At 52.4% G+C, this 17113-nt stretch overlaps 1 protein-coding gene and 1 long non-coding RNA gene across 2 annotated transcripts in view; one reads left to right on the top strand and one right to left on the bottom strand.

Moving 5' to 3' along the window:
- Nucleotides 1–17113, bottom strand: part of efna2b (ephrin-A2b) — an 85992-nt gene that overhangs the window by 13870 nt on the left and 55009 nt on the right. The window lies entirely within an intron of this gene.
- LOC114802055 (uncharacterized) lies at nucleotides 14763–16030 on the top strand. Its single transcript, XR_003751683.1, has 3 exons — nucleotides 14763–15046; nucleotides 15249–15360; nucleotides 15968–16030. It is a non-coding gene; the product is annotated as an uncharacterized LOC114802055 (long non-coding RNA).

Genomic DNA, 17113 nt, shown 5'->3' with positions numbered 1-17113 from the left:
AAAGTGAAGTGATTGTCACATGTGATACACAGCAGCACAGCACACGGTGCACACAGTGAAATTTGTCCTCTGCATTTAACCCATCACCCTGAGTGAGCAGTGGGCAGCCATGACAGGCGCCCGGGGAGCCACTGCCCCTTGAGTACCCCCATCCCGCCCGCCACCACACACGCCAGTGAGCTCTGGGATCTGGGCCTTCATTCAGCCTCTCACCCCCCCCCCCAAAAAAAAAAAAAAAAAAAAGTTTAGTTTTTTTAAGCCATCGGGGAGCGCGTAGTGGTGATTGATCAATTAAGCTTTCAAACTAAAAGGGGTGCTGGTCCTTTAATCCCCGCGGACCGCGATTAATCAACCTGCTCGCGTTCTACACGTTTGGAGCTGAGGGCCGACGGCGGGGCTGAACTTTTAAACCGGTTTGGGTCTCCCGGGGGTCTGAAGTGCGCTGATTTACCGGCTTGTCTGGCCGGTGCGGTTTGGCCGGTGAAGCCGCCCCTCTGTGTGGCGTTCGTCCGCGTGACGGGGCGGGCCGCCGTTATTTATGGCCGCGTTCGTGCCTGTGGAATATTCCTCGGGCTCAGCCAGTTAGGGGGGCTTAGAGGGATCGGCAGCGCACGGCGCGCCGCGCCGGATCCCGGCGGAGAAACACCTGGAGTGGGTGTGGGAGACGGACGGCACAGCGCCGCCGCTCCTTCCCCCCCCCCCAGTCATCCGGAAACAAAGGACGACGTGAAAAAAAGAAAGCGGAAAAATGAACCAGCATGTGACCGTCGCCGCCCGTTCAGCCCCTCCAACCGGGCCGCTCCAGCTGCTCCGGCGGGGTAGGGGCCTGGCGCACCAGTGGCGGGGGCGAACAATGCCGTACAGCGCCGAGGGAGAAAGAGCGTAACCAGAAACGCGGATCGGGTCCGCTGTTTGCGTCGCTGGCAGCCCGGCCCGCGTTCCAATATGCTGAGCGGCCTGCCAGGGCGCCCGGCCAGCCCCGCCCTCGTTGGAGATGCGTCCTCCGCCCTCCGCTGTTGATGCTCCGCCAGAGGCAAAGCTCGGCGAATTTACCCAGCAATTAACCGCTGACCTGGGCAGGTCCTGCTAATATCAACACATCGAGCTCGTAATTTGACAGCACCCTGTCAAACAGCCCGACGTGCGCCTGGCCGCGTCCCATCCCAGCGCCACTCTTTTCCTGCTGGACAGCGGTGGCGGCGCTTTCTTCGTAGGAGCCACATTTTACATTTACAATTACGGCATTTACCAGACGCCCTTATCCAGAGCGACTTACAGTCAGTAGTTACGGGGACAGTCCCTCCCCCTGGAGCAACTTGCTCAGGGACACAATGGTCGTAAGTGGGATTTGAACCTGGCTCTTCTGGTTCATAGGCGAGTGTGTTACCCACTAGGCTACGTTTTCAACACGTCTGGAAGACTCTCTGTGTCAGAAGTCTGCCGAACCTTGTGATGGCCTACAGAGAAAGGAAGAAAGGAAGACAGACAGACCAGGACTTTGTAGGGGATGTCTGTGAGAATGGCGCTTTGTGCGCTCAGGCCTGTCTGGAAGCCATTTCCACGAGTTGGTTCTCCAGCTTCATCTGGTGAGCACCTCTGCCCATGTGGAACGTGTTTATTGTTCTTTGTGTCAGGCAGACGCGGGACCCCTGGCTCCACAGACCCCTGCATCCCCCGCAATTTCTCCTGTTATTCCAACTCAGCCCGGGCAATTTTCCTATCACGCCGTTTACACAAACTTAACCCTCCGTTGATGTTCGGCCAACACGGAGGAGAGGGGTGTGGAGTGGGGTGGGTGCCTAAAAAAAAAAAAAAACCCACCCAAACAAACAAACAGGCTTTCTGAAAGACGCCTCTGGGGACTGATTGGCTGATTGTAGGGAGATGAAAGTGTCCTCCCCATTTCTGTAACCCTGTTAAACCGGACACCGGAGCAGGCGGGGGTCGACAGCCGCCTCCGCGGGAGCCTACGACCGCAGCCAGTAACGAATGCTTAAACACACGCCAGCGCAACCAGGGCCGGGCCACCGAAATACACGTACCAGATCCACAACATGTTCTGTGTATTTCCATACATATTTTTTGGATAATATATCAATTCAGCAGCACTATATAAAACGTCATGTACGTAAAATAAATAAGAGTACGGATACAATGAGGCGCTCAACATTCATGGTATAGTTTTCTAATATTTTTTAAACAGTGAACAAATAGAACTGAAAATGTTAATTTATATACTGTGTGTGCGTGAGTGTGTGTGTGTATATATATATATATATATATACACACACACACACACACACACACACACACACAGTATATATAAACATTTTCAGTTTTAATTTGAATAGAGAGAGAGAGAGAGAGAGAGAGAGAGACCTGCTAGAGCGTCTACGTTACGTTCACCATGTGGGAAAAACACTTGATGCGGGGCCAGTCCGGCTTCCCTCACCACATCATCCATGTTTTGCACATTGGACATTCTGGCTTTTCCTGCTGTTTTTATGCGCCAGTGAAAGGGAGTTCGCCCGCGCCCCATTTCACGCACTAAAGCACTTCCTGCTGTGCCAGTGTAACTTTACACTCATTTTATCACGACTATTCACAATGCATCATCACATCCCTGTGTGAGAGACAAAATGTTAACAAAATTACCACGCCCCTCTCCTATGACATTGTAGCTTTTACAAAGTACTGCAGATTGAACACTTGCTGTGTTTTATATTTGTGACACACACCACACTACTCACTAATGAATCAATGTCAAAAATGACAGGAAGACAGTAGAACTGTACAGAATTTTGAATTTTTACTAATAGTAATAAAACTACGATACAAGGGGAAACCCCACAACTCTGACCCACAATTCTGTAAGCAGATATCACCCCCAAAAGTGCCCCCCAGACCCTCCTATTCCAAAATCTGACAAAATGTATTTGCTTTTGTACAATGCTACATTTGCGTAGCGATTTCTCCACATCGTGCTGATGTCTGTTGAGATGCTCCATCTGATGAGAGAAATGCCCTGTTGTGTTCCTTCTTTTTAGCCCCCACGACCGTCTGAACAAAAGAGAAACAATTACAGATCCACTGATGGGAACCCATGTATCATCTCAGCGAACTCCACACGAGGGCGATGGTGACAACTGCACTAGAAACACACTCACACCAACACACACTCACACATCTGTGGGCCTGTCCCTGTTTTAAACCCAGCAGTGGTCCGCAGTTGGAGAAAAAAGGGGACGAATAATTAGAGATGCTAGATTACACACACACACACACACACACACACGGGCACAAACATAGACCCCCATGGACCCCGCGCCCTCAGGCCAAATCCAGGTGATTTGGTGCTCAGTGCCGGTTAAACTGCAGCCCTGTTCAGGATCCCTACCGGCCCGGCTGGCGCTGGAGAGCTGGTCCTCGCTGATACTCTCCGCGCTATCGGATAATTGAAACCGAAAGTGAGGGGTCACCCGCACCCTAAACCCGTCAGTGGCCGACGGCGGGCAGGCCAGAGCCGATGGCTACTGGCATTGCCGTGATGAATTGCACCCCAGGCTGTTGCACGGTTGTGCCGCACGAGATGTGGAACGTTAATTGCTTTGTTTGTGAGGCTTCGGCAGAGTAGTTACTGTGCGAGCCGTGTTCACTAATGCAGAGTTGGTATGAAAACCCCCGCAGACGGTGGGCACTTTTTACCTGAAGCAATCTAAACCAGAAAAGGTCCCAAACACTTAAATACTGAGTTCTAAAAAGAATCACAACCAAACTTAACTACATGTATTAAATTCCCAAGCGTAGCAAGGTACCGAGGAAGAGTAATGTTTGCCTGGAACAAACTCAGGATAATAAATCTCCCTCGCTGTGCAAGTACTACTAAAAACGTATTATCATGGCGCAGAATTACTTACTTACTGCAATGTTAATATATATAAAGTAATTATACTACATTACTGCCCAACACTGACGATTACTGCAATGTCACCATTCTGTAATTCGTTCAAAAAAAGTCTATTTGAAAATCTAAGGGGGACTGCAAGGGTGGTAGTAGCCCAGTGGGTAACACACTCGCCTATGAACCAGAAGACCCGGGTTCGTATCCCACTTACTACCATTGTGTCCCTGAGCAAGACACTTAACCCTAAGTTGCTCCAGGGGGGGACTGTCCCTGTAACTACTGATTGTAAGTCGCTCTGGATAAGGGCGTCTGATAAATGCTGTAAATGTAAATGATATAAAATGTGGCCTTGGAATGCAAATCCAGGCCCTGTTTTTAAGAAGCTCGTAAGAAGTTGGTTTCATGATAACTGATTCTTAAGGACCACAGAAAGTCCACATGAACTCTGTAGCACCAGTGGTGTGATTTGAGGTGCCCTGCTTCGCAGTAAACATAAATGTATGTGTTTTGCCCTAATTACATACCAGTAGACTGTAGTACTGTGTTTAATGTAGGAAAAATCAAAAATCAAAAATGTTCCAGCACCCGATTAAAAAAAACAGGGAGAAGTTGTGAGGATGAATGACTGAAACGTTTATAATAGCTACGCAGGAAACAGAACTCCATAATGGCTGACTCACGGCCGAAACCACAGGGGCACTATTTAATGTTGACACCGTTCCACGCGTTACACGCGATACGCTGAGGGAGCAAGACAAACTTCACGTAATGGTTGGTGTCTGTCAAGCACGGCGGCAAAAAAAAACCGTACCGTAACATAAACTGTCGGCATGGGTATGTGCCGTTCAACGCGCCACAACTCACTCGGAGGGCTTCGGGTTTCGGTTCGGACGTCGCTCGCTGCGTTACAGCAATCAGAACAATTTGTTATGACTTACGGCCTGGCAGGAACGTTTCGACTCGCTCCGAATAGAGAGCAGTCAAAACAGCACACCGGCAACGCGGGCCTGCGCCGAGGCCTGATTAAGCGTGCGCCCGCGGAGGTTTCCGCGCCGGCTAATTTGTCAAAATACGCCGCATGTTCGGGGAATGTGTGCGTGCGTGACACTGCGAGGCAGAAAACATGCGGCGAGTTCCAAAAAAAAAAAAAAAAAACCCCGAAAGAAAACCGACAACAAGCTCACGTACGAGCCGCCATGTGCGAGCGCTTACGTTCCCGCGTTCCTCCGCAACGTGGGGGATTTCGCGCCACTTTAGGAGATTATGCAGATTACAGAGGCGGGAGCAAAACGAGGGGGCTCCTTCGAGCAGGCCCTCCTCTAGGGGGCTTCTGAGATCCGCGGGACGCCGGTACCCGGGGACGCCACGCTGTCTCTCGCGAACACCTGTCCCGCAACAGGCGAGCGAGCAGACAGGTGGGCGGGGCCACGCGCACGCACGATGCCGGAAACGTGCGGAGGCGGCATGCTTCCATCTCACTTCTCTTCCCCGGTGCGGTGCGGTGCGGTACGGGCCAGGGGTGGAGACGTTGGGATAATGGAAACGGAAATGATAAGGACGCTCAACATCCTTCACCTCGTCCTCCCTCCGGCCGGCCCGCTTTGTCTTCCTTAACGCCATTAGCAGAGTGCAGGGTAATGGAGTTAGTGCCGGTGGCAGAAGGGGCCGGTGGGTGAGGGATAGGGTGTCGCCGCCGTTCTCTGCTCGCGCTCCCGGCACCGGGCCTTTTATCTTTGATGCACGGTTCCGTAAGGCCACGCACCCCCGCTCGTACCTCGCAGCTAACCCACGAGCATGGTGCCCCCCGGCCAAACGTCCAATACGTCTCCGGCCATGCGGCAACGGTTGTTTTCTTTGGCAAAGGAGGGACATCCATCTTCCAACCCTGCACTGAATGCGCATCACTAGCCTCCGCAGCTGTGTGTACTCGTTCCCGGACCTAATAAAGAACGCGCTAGCTCCATTCCCCTTCTACACTCTGGTAGGAGCCAGGGAGACGTGTGCTTAGAATGCAGGCAGGTTCCGCTTTCTTTTTTTTGACGGAAAAGCTGGAGACGGAACACCAAAGCCTGACAGGTACCTCAGCTCTGTAAGCAGAGAGGAGGGTCTTTGTCTTTCCACCCCCTGGGGCGACATCCACTCTCGCGCTCTCACACCAACAAGGCATCTACACGTCTTAGAAAGTCCTGTTGGAGGATCCTGTGCCGAGAGCTCGCGATCTTTCTGACCGGACTGGTGAGGGGCCTGAACGGCTGCAGGTATTGATTAAATATATATTACAGATAGAATATATCACAAACAGGCAGGCTTCGGGGTCCTTAGTCAATTTGTCAAGCTGGTTATAGATATGCCGAGAGTTCCTCCACTGATATATTTTCTTTTCGATCACCTGCCATCTACGTCTGCCGATGACGGCGTCAAAAACCACAGATTCGTGTTCTTTTGGTGCGCCGTCATGATGAAATTGGCACATTATCTTACGTGCTCTTCCACTCCTGAACGTGTAGATAAGGGAGCGATGGGTTAATGCGCCGCGATAACACATTCACAACACGAGATCTGAGAACCGCGGTGCCTGTCACGGCGCGCGAGTGATTCTCTGCCATATCTAAGATGGTATCAGACAGTGAAGTGCTCAGATGGCAAACAGCAGCCAATACGCCTCATGTGCGGGGGGGGCGGGGCGGAGATGAAAATAAAGTAGGGGATCAGTTTCGCCAATTACAAGGGAAACATTACGCCGAGGCCCATGCCAGACAGACGCGGTCGTCACAACCTGTACTTCCTGCCACCTCTGGCTGCCACCCTGTTGAAAAATCTCGCCACACCGAAGCCGAACTCCACCCTGCCCATGCGGTGTCGGGTTGGGTGGTGTGTGATGGGGTCAGGGCCCGCGGTGTACGCCAGGGCTGCCAGCTCCGCCTGAAACGGGATGCTTGTTACGACAAGAGCGGGGACAAAGGGGCCTGTGTTGTCACCGCGCAGCTCCCAGGCAGGACTCCCAGATGCGAGATAAAAGATACAAGTCGGGAGACAAAGCTATCTGCTGCCCGCATCAGCTGACGGGGGCCCCGAAACCCGATCCTATTGTGGCAAGAGGAGCGCTGCTACTCAGACGCTGGCGGGGGCGGTAGCTGGTGGAGGGCCGGGCGGGCCGGTGACCCTCCCTCCCCTGCAGGGCTGGGAGCTCCAGCAAGCGGGCAACCCGATCCTCTACCACCTCCGATTTCCCAGGCTACACCCCCCGCCTCCTGTTCCCACCCCTCACCTTCCCCACCACCCCGGTCAGGTATCTGTCTGTCCGTCTCGGGGTTCTCTTTCTCCCCTGCAGAAAGGAGATGACAGGCCCGCGAACGGAACCCGTGTAAGTGTGCGCTGCGCCCAGGGCTGGTCACCTCGCTGGCGGAGGAGCATGGGGTCAGAGGTGAGTGAAGTAATGCCCCAGCTGTCTAGCAGACAGCTGGGGCATTGACAGGAGTCAATCTGAGTAGCCTGATCGCGGCACGTCACCAAGAAGAAAAAGATCAATTAGCAGGGATGCTCGCTCTGACCGCTTGTAGCAGAACAAAGATAAAGGCTCAGCGGTAACCCCCCCCACCACGTCATGGCGGTGATGCACTATCTGGCTACCCGCTCCCTGTTTGCACTCACAACACGAGCCAGAGAAGCCAGAGAATCAAAGGTGTGCTGGGATCAAAGGGGCCCACTCCACCAACATACTGAGCAGTGGTCCACAGGAGTAAAGTTGCACTGACAGACAAGGAGGAGACGTGGGAGTGGGGGAAATGGCAGTCAGTCTACCTGACCTGAACACCGATTGGTCGAGTAGAAGGAGATGCGCTCTTAATGGCTCTACTGGGGGGTTTCTGGGAAGGAGGGTACCCCTTGGGAACGTACACAAGCATACACTCGTTGACATACACTTCCGCCATCTGCTTGAGCACATTTTGGGTTTTTATTTTTACCATATTTAATCCTAGGCTCGTACGAACTGAAAGGAACTTGGCCTGGTTCACTCCAGGACTGTAAATGAGGCATTTTCACCCACGAGGGTCTGCGAAGAGCTGGGAAAGTTAAGCGCCAGTGCCAGAACCCCCTGTAGCTTGACTGCGAGTCATTGCTCAATACCACATGCTACACGAAACCCAACCACAAAGCCCGGCAGGCTCTGATTACCGCCGACCCCTTGTGAACTCGGGCTGAACCTGTCTGGCCGACGTGGCCACATGGTGCAGACATGGCACTTCAATTTCTTGTGCAGGGTTCCGTTAATTTAGAGGTCGTGTCACGCCTGCAGCGTGAATGAAACAATATCACCGATATCCATTTTAGGCATTACGGAAACCGAATACGGGACCCAAGAAAACAGGATGTAAACATAGCTCTTCTCCGCCATACACAACGCAGAGTCCGTCGTTAATCATGCTAATGTTGCACTAGAGCCTGCAGTGAGGAGGGAGCTAATGAAGGCATGCCTCGCTGCCTCGGATAATGCAGATACCAGCCGACGGAGCAACCCGGAGGCTATGGAGACAGGGAGAGGGCTGCCCGGGTAGACCAAGCCCGAGATTAATCTCCAGATGGGGGTTTGAGCCGTCAAAAGTGGAGAGGGGGAGAACCATCCATCACGAGACAGAAGGGCCATAGCTGGCCGATCAATGGTTGGGGGCGTGACCTCCAGCCCTTGGCGATCTGTGGTGCTGCTAGACGGCTACGATTGGCCCATCGATCCACAGAGGGCCGGAGGACCGAAGGGAACGTCGGGTGGGCCGCGTCAACCTGCTCCGTTAATCAAGGAGACACAAGGGCACAGTGGAGCAAGGGTCAGTGGGGCCACGCATCGAGGTGCTCCATCAAACCCCACTGAGCGTTTATTAAGTCTCCGTAAAAAAAAAAAAACGCCCCGGGTCTGCCGAAGGCTGTATACTCCCCGCAGCCACAACCAATTAATGAGTGGTGCTAAAGAGTGTAAGAAGTTCCTCAATGAAGTCATTCATTCCTGAACCGAGCCAGTGAGGTACTTTTCAGCGGACCGGAATTCCCATGATTCCACAGACTATGTAAGTTACCCTCTTCTTTAGACAATATCACTGGCAAACTGGCTCAACCTCCCTCCTGTCCATAAAGGTTGTGACTGGCTGGCCACAGTCAACAGCAGCAGCAGGCTGAAACGTGCACTAATTGTCCCAACGGTATCTGAACGCTCCATCTGTCAGCCTCCCCGGATCTGAGGTGCTGTCGCTCTGAGATCATCGCCGGGCGCGCTCTGCCAGATCACACATCATCGTGCTAATAATGCTGCTATTTAATAGGCGAATGCACAAATTAAAAAAAAAAAAAAAAAAGCTCCTCGGCCGCGGTTTGTCTCCACGTGGTTCCCCAAGAGTGCCAAGAGCATCTGAATGTTGACATCAGACGTGGCATTGAATTTGAAACAAAGCACAATCAGGCTTGATATGGTTTAAATGAGCCCAGGCTCACATCTTCTCCCTCTCTCTCTCTCTCTCTCTCTCTCTCTCACACACATCCTCTAGCTCCCTGATTGGATTTAATGAAGTGTCTCTTCTTGCTGAATCAAGACAGCTGCTGTTACAAGCTCTTCTCGATGAGGCGGGAGTCGCCGCGTTGCCTGTTGTGGACAGCTCAATCTATCAAAGGGGAACAAGGCCATCCGAGGACAGCGGAACCCGCGCAAACGCACACGCGCCACTTGCGAGCGCTAACGCGGCCAGAATGTTCGACAAATTACAGGACAACCGCCTCTCGGGCCAAGCAGGCCTACGTGCGACTCGATGCCGGCGACCGCGGTCAGGCCATGGGAAGAGCACGGAGCAGCTCCACTTTGTCTCTGTCACGTCTCGATCTGGTGAAAAGCCTCGCCTTTTCGTCAGGTTGTTAAAGGACCTCCGTTTTTTTTTTTTCTCCGATTCACGGATGCGTCAGCAAAAGGAAATTCTGACGAGACAAAGCGATCCATGGGATAAAAAGGGCCTTTCTCTGCACCATCTCGCCACATCAACGTGTCAACGTTACGCATTATTCCAGTACAGGGATTTTATTGAACAGACTTCTGACTTTTAAGGCTACATTCTCGATGTCAGGCAGGAACTAAGGTGACTGTTAGAGGAGACACTAATGGTACTGAGAGTGACGCACCCTGCGCCGGTGACAAAAAGACGTCCTGCTCAGCCCACGTCCTTCTCTTTAAGCCAGTCAGAGTGGCGTTTTTTTTTTTTTTTTTGCTTGATTCCCAACAGCCATTATGCCAACTGGCTGGTTAATTGAGCGTGGCATGGTGTACCATCCTCACACGACGGGAGCCGTCTGGCCATGTTACCCTTCCAAGAATACATCTCAATCTGGCCAAGAACACTTTTACCGCCACATCAAAAAATGTTCCTGCATGAAAACGCATATTGACAGTAAAGACGAGGACATTATTTGACGTAACACTTCTCTTTGTGCCTTTCACCTTGTGTAAATAATGTGGAGAAAAAGGAGGAGGGGCCCGGAAGAAGGAGAGATGAAGAAAAGTAGGAACGGGAGCATTGAAAAAGCTCGCTCCCTGGTGGCAGGTTTCCGCGGTGGAGGAGCACATGGTGTCGGAGAGGAGTCCAATCACAGAGCTGTTTCTGGCTGCTGGCGGAGCACCTCCCTCCTGCCGCTACACCCTCCGCTGGGAGTGAAAAAGTGGGGGGGAGAGGTGGGGGGTCCGGCACCGCCGAAATTCTATTTCTTGCGCGGAAAAGCGCCGCTCGTTTCAGAAACAAGGGCACTTTTTAAAAAAGCCCCTCCCCGTGACCCCTGACCCCTGGAAAGATCTGGAAATAGGCGTCTTCTCTGGGGAAATACATGGCTGAGTGCTACCCTAATTTCATACCAAAAAAAAAGGAGCGCGAGAGAAAGGTGGAGAGAGAAAGAGAGAGAGGCAAACGTGGCCTCTGGACTCCTCTCTTTTTCTCTTTTCTCTCTCTCTCTCTCCATCAGCTGTCAGAAGGAATTAGCTGGGCGAGGAAAGGCCCACCTGCTCCACCCGTCTCCCACAATGCCCTTCTCCAGCTGGGCCAAGCTGTCAGAACCGGGCCGCCGAGCGGCGCGCCGCTTCGTGGTGACACACACCTGCAGCCACGGTGACACACACCCACCACCACGGGACCCCTTAACCCCGACGGGCCCTTTCATTGCCGAGTGCTGACGGAAGCTGTGGAGAAAAGGCCCGGGTCAAATTCTTCGGAGGACCCGCCGCCGCTCTCAAACAGGTCCTCGCATGCGAGCGGCGGCCTCATCCGGGCGGGTTTCCTCAGTTGGTTTTTCCCGCGGCCATGAACCGCGTTGCTTCGGCCGCGCCTGCGCCGTCTGGCAGGAAAGGTAGAAGCAGACGGCTCGTAATGAGGCGCGGATCACAGGACCACGGGAGGCAGATTAGAGATGAGCATTGTATTGATTTTTAATTGACTGCAGTGGAGCTTCCGAGCGCGGCGCGGCGAGGCCAGCCATCCGGATTACGGAACGCGCTACGGCTGCCAATCTCGCCAGTAAAGGAGCGAGGGAAACGGCGAGAAGGAGCGACTCAGCCGAGGGGAGAGAGACACAGGGTGGTGTCAGACGCTGTCGATGGGGGTCTCCGAAGGAGACAGCTGCTGAGATGACGGATTTTCAAACGCTGGCCTCAGAATTTGCCGTTTCTGAATGATCTCTGAAGAGCGATATCTGGCGCGTGGCAGGGGCTGAGGTGGCCCAGGAGGAGAGGAAAAGTGCTGATGTTCAACCGGTTTCCTGCCTCCCCTCACCACACCTTCCCGAGCCTCCTCAGAAACTAGTGACGTTCCCTCCGCAACCCTCTTCTTTGCATTTTGCACACACCCCTCTTCTCCACTACTACTCTCGCCCCCTCCTCCACCAAAACCCAAAATCCTCAGATCCATTTTAACTGCTGCCTCCCCTCCGGCTTCTTCTCCATCTCTCCCTCCCTCTCTCTCTCTCTCTCTCTCTCTCTCTCATCAGTCTCCTAAGGGGAAAGAGCAACAGCCTTTGATCTGGTCTTGCTTTCTCAGAGGTTGAGAAATCCTGAAATGGGAAGTGCTCTCCAATTAGCTTGGGTTAAATATTTCACAGCCTATGCCAGCCTGCCCCCCCCTCCTCTCCCGATGTAGGCCAGCTCCATATCTGCTCCGCCGTTGACGCTACAGAAGCCAACAGAAACCTGCACACAACCTTATGATGCAGGGTTTTTGCACATGAGGCCTAACACAGTAATGTCCTTCACAAAACAAGCAACAGACTGGTTACAAAAAAAACCCCAATATAATATAAAAAACATATAATCATCACAGAAGATCGAACACACCCACTCACTTTCCAGCCCATTTTATGATGCACAGTCATTAAATCAAATTCATTGTCTACAATAAGAGCTGTTACATTACACGCAGAACTTTACAGTGAGTAGAATGTTCGGAACACACAATTTTGTGCAGGCCACGTCAGACTGGATTTCGTTCTCTGGAAGAAACGCTTCTTTAAAACTTATTTTGAAGCCTAGACGAGGGGCTGGTTCTGGCCTTGTGCCATTTTGGAGCATGGTTGCACATAAAATGAATAGAGCTGCATCACACGGGCTGGTAAAAACAAAATACACACACACACACACACACACACACACACACACACATATATTTCTTGTTTGACAGCCCTGCAGGCCGGTTTATATATTTGTCTAAAATATATATATATATAAATTATAAATATATATGTTCATATTTCAGCAAATTTTTAAAAGTATGAAATTATCACAGAATCTGTGGTCTTTTAAACATGTCCAGGGGTTGTGATGAGACTAACTGTTGAAATATGATTCTTTGGAAGAAAATAATGTAACATATAATCATAGAACGTGACTCTAATGCCACCATAAAATTCCTAATGGAATTGTGAATAAGCCCACCAACTAAATAATTTAATTTAGCCCAACTGTTGCACTCACATTAATTTTTTACATTTCCTTTTGAAGTGTGTTAATTAGGTTTGGAAGCATGGTGAATAAAAAAAAAAAAGCCCTCCCCATCCTCCTTTTCCCTTTTTCAGATACCCCGTATAATGTGAGATCTATATCTATTATCTATAAAGTGGTGGTCCGCCATGATAAAGTTCATTAAAGGTGTTTAGGTCACAGTTAGGCCCCAGGTGGATCAATTGTTTCCTTCCAGTTGAAATGTATAAACCCCCTTTCATGTGGTGCCCATCCTTCAAAAAGAATGAAGAAAGATGGCCACTTGGTCTCCTCCGCCTCGAAGGGAAAAAAGAGAAACAGAGATGGGGATGTGCAGGCAGAGCCTCTCCATGGCTGACGGGGCGGCCTTTTATTTCATTCATTTGATGCACTTGGTTAATGGCTGTATTGATTGGTCTCGGTGGCTGGTCTAACGAGCTGGTAATTCTGACGGGGTTGGGAGGTTGGGCCGAATTAAGAGGCTTTCGCGTTCGTCTTCGCAAGGTGCCTCGGCCGGCTGACAGCTAGTGACAACCCCGGCCGGGCTGGCCGCCGGAGCTAAATTACTGTCTCATTTGGAACATGATCACACCTACAGACTCCCATCAGAGACACCTTCAGACCTCCATGACCCACCAATAACACACATCTGTAAATGCTCTGCAGAGATGAAGCCTACAGTTCATCACCTGCTGATTAGAGAACAATGACCACCGAGCAGCCGCTGAAGTAACCAGCCCGACATCTTCCACGTCTCGGTAATGGGAAATAAAATGGCAGAAAGCTCAATTATTTATATACCAGGGGTCCTGAATGCCGACACATTACCGCGGTGGAGCGTAGTCACTGACCGCTGCTGACTTCGCCGTTTATTTCCATACACCACAAAGAAAAGAGAGCCGCAATAATTAATTATGGTACATCTTGTATAGGCGCGATCTTGTCCGGTCAGCACACGGCGAAAACGCGGTCCCCACTCCCCAAAGCACCGCGAATTTCTGTAAAGCAGAAATCTAAACCGCATGGCGACAGCTTGAGCGCACCAAAAAAAAAAAAAAGAAAGAAAGAAAGAAAGAAACCAGAAACAGCTTCTTTTTCTGGTGAAATCAAACATTGTGGGAGGCCGAGACGCCGAGAACAAATAAATTACCGCCGCTGGAACGGAGAGGAGCCTTTCTGACTCGGATTCCTCCGGACGGCCGTAATGCCTGCCAGCTCGCGTGTGTCTGTCGCTGGTGAAAACGAAGACGATTTGACGTTTGTGCCACGCCAGCGAGCCGCGTTTCGGCGATGCCTCTTCCAGGGCCGCCGCGGGTGGGGGCCACAGAGCGTCCGACGGGGAACTAACTGATTGTTCTGCTGGGGCCCTTCCCCGCCTACAGGCAGCAGCGCGCCCCCCCCCCCCCTCTGGTGTGGCAATCGCACTCGGGTCCCCGCCAACACAGCAGCATTCGAACAGGGTCGCCCGCCCGCTGACAACGCGCACCGAACCAAGACGGGACCCAAGTGCTACCATGCGGTTCGAGGACAGTCAATTGTATGTTTTCAAAATGTGTGTAAATGCACGTAATAGCACATAAAATCGCCGTCACGTCCCGCCAACTTCACGCAGGTCACCGTATTTACTTTTGTTGTCCCCGCGGCGGTAAATCCGTCCAGCCGGCAGAGGGACAGTTCTCGTGTTACTTGAAAGCGGCACAATGCTGAAAATGGCCACTGGTTTGGGCCGAAGCGAACAAACGGCTGACGCCGCAGGCCGGATTTGGACGGGGGGGACGGAGCGGGTCTGTGAGAGGTGGGCTCAGGCCGTCAAAGCTCCTTTTGCCGGAGAAAGCCGGCCGCTAGCCACTCTTCAGAGGGACACGGAAGCGGCTCCGGAGGGGGGGGGGGGTGCCAGGGGATGAAGCGGGCGGCGTGCCGCATGCCCTCCCCGCCAGAGCCCCCCGTCCAGCCATCGGCTAATAATATCTCCGGCGGAATTAGCGCGGATCAGCGCGCCCGGCGTGTGGGGTTTCAGTCAGATGAGCTCTCGCGTGGCAGATGGCGCGCCGTTTATCACTCCAATTAACTCCGAGGCACAGCTCTGGCGTGGCGGACGGGCCGCGTCCACCGAACCGGCGGTCCGCCAGGACTCGCTTCTCCGAGGAAACGGGGTAATTTCATTCGAACTGGATCGCATTGACCCGGCTCCATTTAGCAGTACGCCTGTGATTATGATGCGCGCCGCTCCCCCCCCCCCACCCGCACGGTCAGGCCGATGATGCTGTGAAGCTGCCATCGCCTCTCATTTATCTAACTTGACTTGTCCCCGTACTCTCTCTCTCTCTCTCTCTCTCTCTGTCTCTTCCCATTCAGGTATGAAGCTGACGCTCCCAGATTCTGTCGAGAGGGCGTCAACGTGGCGGGCGTCCAGATCTCACTGCCGGCCGAGAGCCCTCCTCTCAACTGGGACCCTCCCCTGGAACTGGTTTGTTCCGCCTTGCGAAAAGTTAATAATTCAGTACGTTTGGCCTGCACCTTCTCTTCAGGAATCGAGCCTTCATGCGCAGACATGAGAAGCGGCCGCGATGCCACATTTCTGCGCGAGTTCATCACGGAGTTGAAGGAAGGTGCTCCCTGAAGATGATGGTGTGGCCTTTGCCACTTCCTTCCCAGATAACAGTTAATTTTACATTTTGGAATCTGTGTAATGATGGTCACACTACATATGTAATTAAGTTCTTGCAGCTTATTGAGATTCCCTGAGGCTCCCTCGCTACTTCCTGTCCACCCAGCACCCAGTGCTTTGTGTCTCTGCTCAGTGTGCGAACGGCCCCTAATGTGCTCGTAGGGCCGCAAGTGCCGGTGGCTAAGCGTGGATCAGACGGTGAAATTCTATCGGGTCTCTCTTGCCAGGGACAGCGGTGGCGTCTTTCTCTCTGTGTTATGTAAACACCCACCCCGCCCAAAAAAAAAAACTTATTTCCACATCAAAGTTGGTCCCAGGCGCCCGGCACGTTAAGCATTGTGTAGGCAATGAGGAAGATACTGTGACTTCTTTCTCATTCGTTGTTTTTTTTTTATACCCTTTCTAGCTCAAACAAGAAAGATGGTCCTTGGATGATTTCCGAGGAAAATCCCATCCAGGCTTTAACTGCTCGGCTGAGATGATAAATGACCACATTAGGGTCATTTCTGGACATTTTTCTTCTTCTCTGTGCATTAAGTGGCACCATTTAAACCTACCCAGATGTCCAGGCGCATGCAGTTTAGCAGGGTGGCCATTCCTGGGTCAACCAGGGTGCCAGCAAATGCACATGAGGTTCTCTCAAGTGGGTAACATGAACCACCTGCCATGTTCTAATAAAGAAGAACAGCCCACACAGGCCATCTCAAGAGCTTTTTTCCCCCCTCCAAATATCAATCAGCGCCCCGATCTGCTGACAAGCATCACCTAACCCCACGCCTGACCAAACCCCTCTGACCACCCCGGACGAATCAATAGTGCGGGGGGGAGAGGGAACACGTATGCCCAAGGCTGCTGTTCAAATATACATATCTGTCAGTGGGAACATGCTGAGAACACAACGCTCATCTGGAAGCAAGCGGCAGGTCAGGGAAGTTGTGCCGCTGGTTGTAAATGTTGGGGAGAAGTCGTCTGGAGGTGCGAGGGGAGGCAGGGGGGCCAGGAGGGGATTGGATCAGTCGCCGTTTAGCACCAGCACACCTAGTCCTCGCGGCACGGGAGAGCTGGCGCCACTCGTGTGCGGAGGAGCGCGAGGCGCAGCTGAGCCGGTGGGCGCTGGAAGGGGAGAGAGAGCGCCGCTGACTGATGTGGGCGACAGACGTGACGGACTGACAGCTCCGGGGAGGACAGGAGACAGGAGGGGAGGGAGGAGCTGCCAGCATTGCCTGGGGAGAGGGCCACATGTGGCTGTGTATTGGACCAGGCCAAGTGCACACAGACACACACTCTCATAAATAATAAATAAATAATTTAATAAAATAAAAAAAATTATATATCAAGATGGATTGATGGAGCGGGTACCATGGAACCGTGGCGGCCAACCCATGGTACTGGGGCCTTGGGCAGCCAAGAGTGGCTCATCTATCAGAGGGGCTGGCAGGGCTGGGGGGCGGCTGACAGGCCAGTGGTGTTTCTCCCCCTATCAAGGTGAGCAGGTGTAGCTGTCAGGAGGAAGGTGGCAGACACACAGGAAGGGGAACGGGATGAGCGAGTG

Source organism: Denticeps clupeoides, chromosome 13 (genome assembly GCF_900700375.1).
Source record: "Denticeps clupeoides chromosome 13, fDenClu1.1, whole genome shotgun sequence".
In the NCBI taxonomy this organism is placed as follows: domain Eukaryota; kingdom Metazoa; phylum Chordata; class Actinopteri; order Clupeiformes; family Denticipitidae; genus Denticeps; species Denticeps clupeoides.
This window is presented reverse-complemented; position numbering and strand designations above follow the sequence as displayed.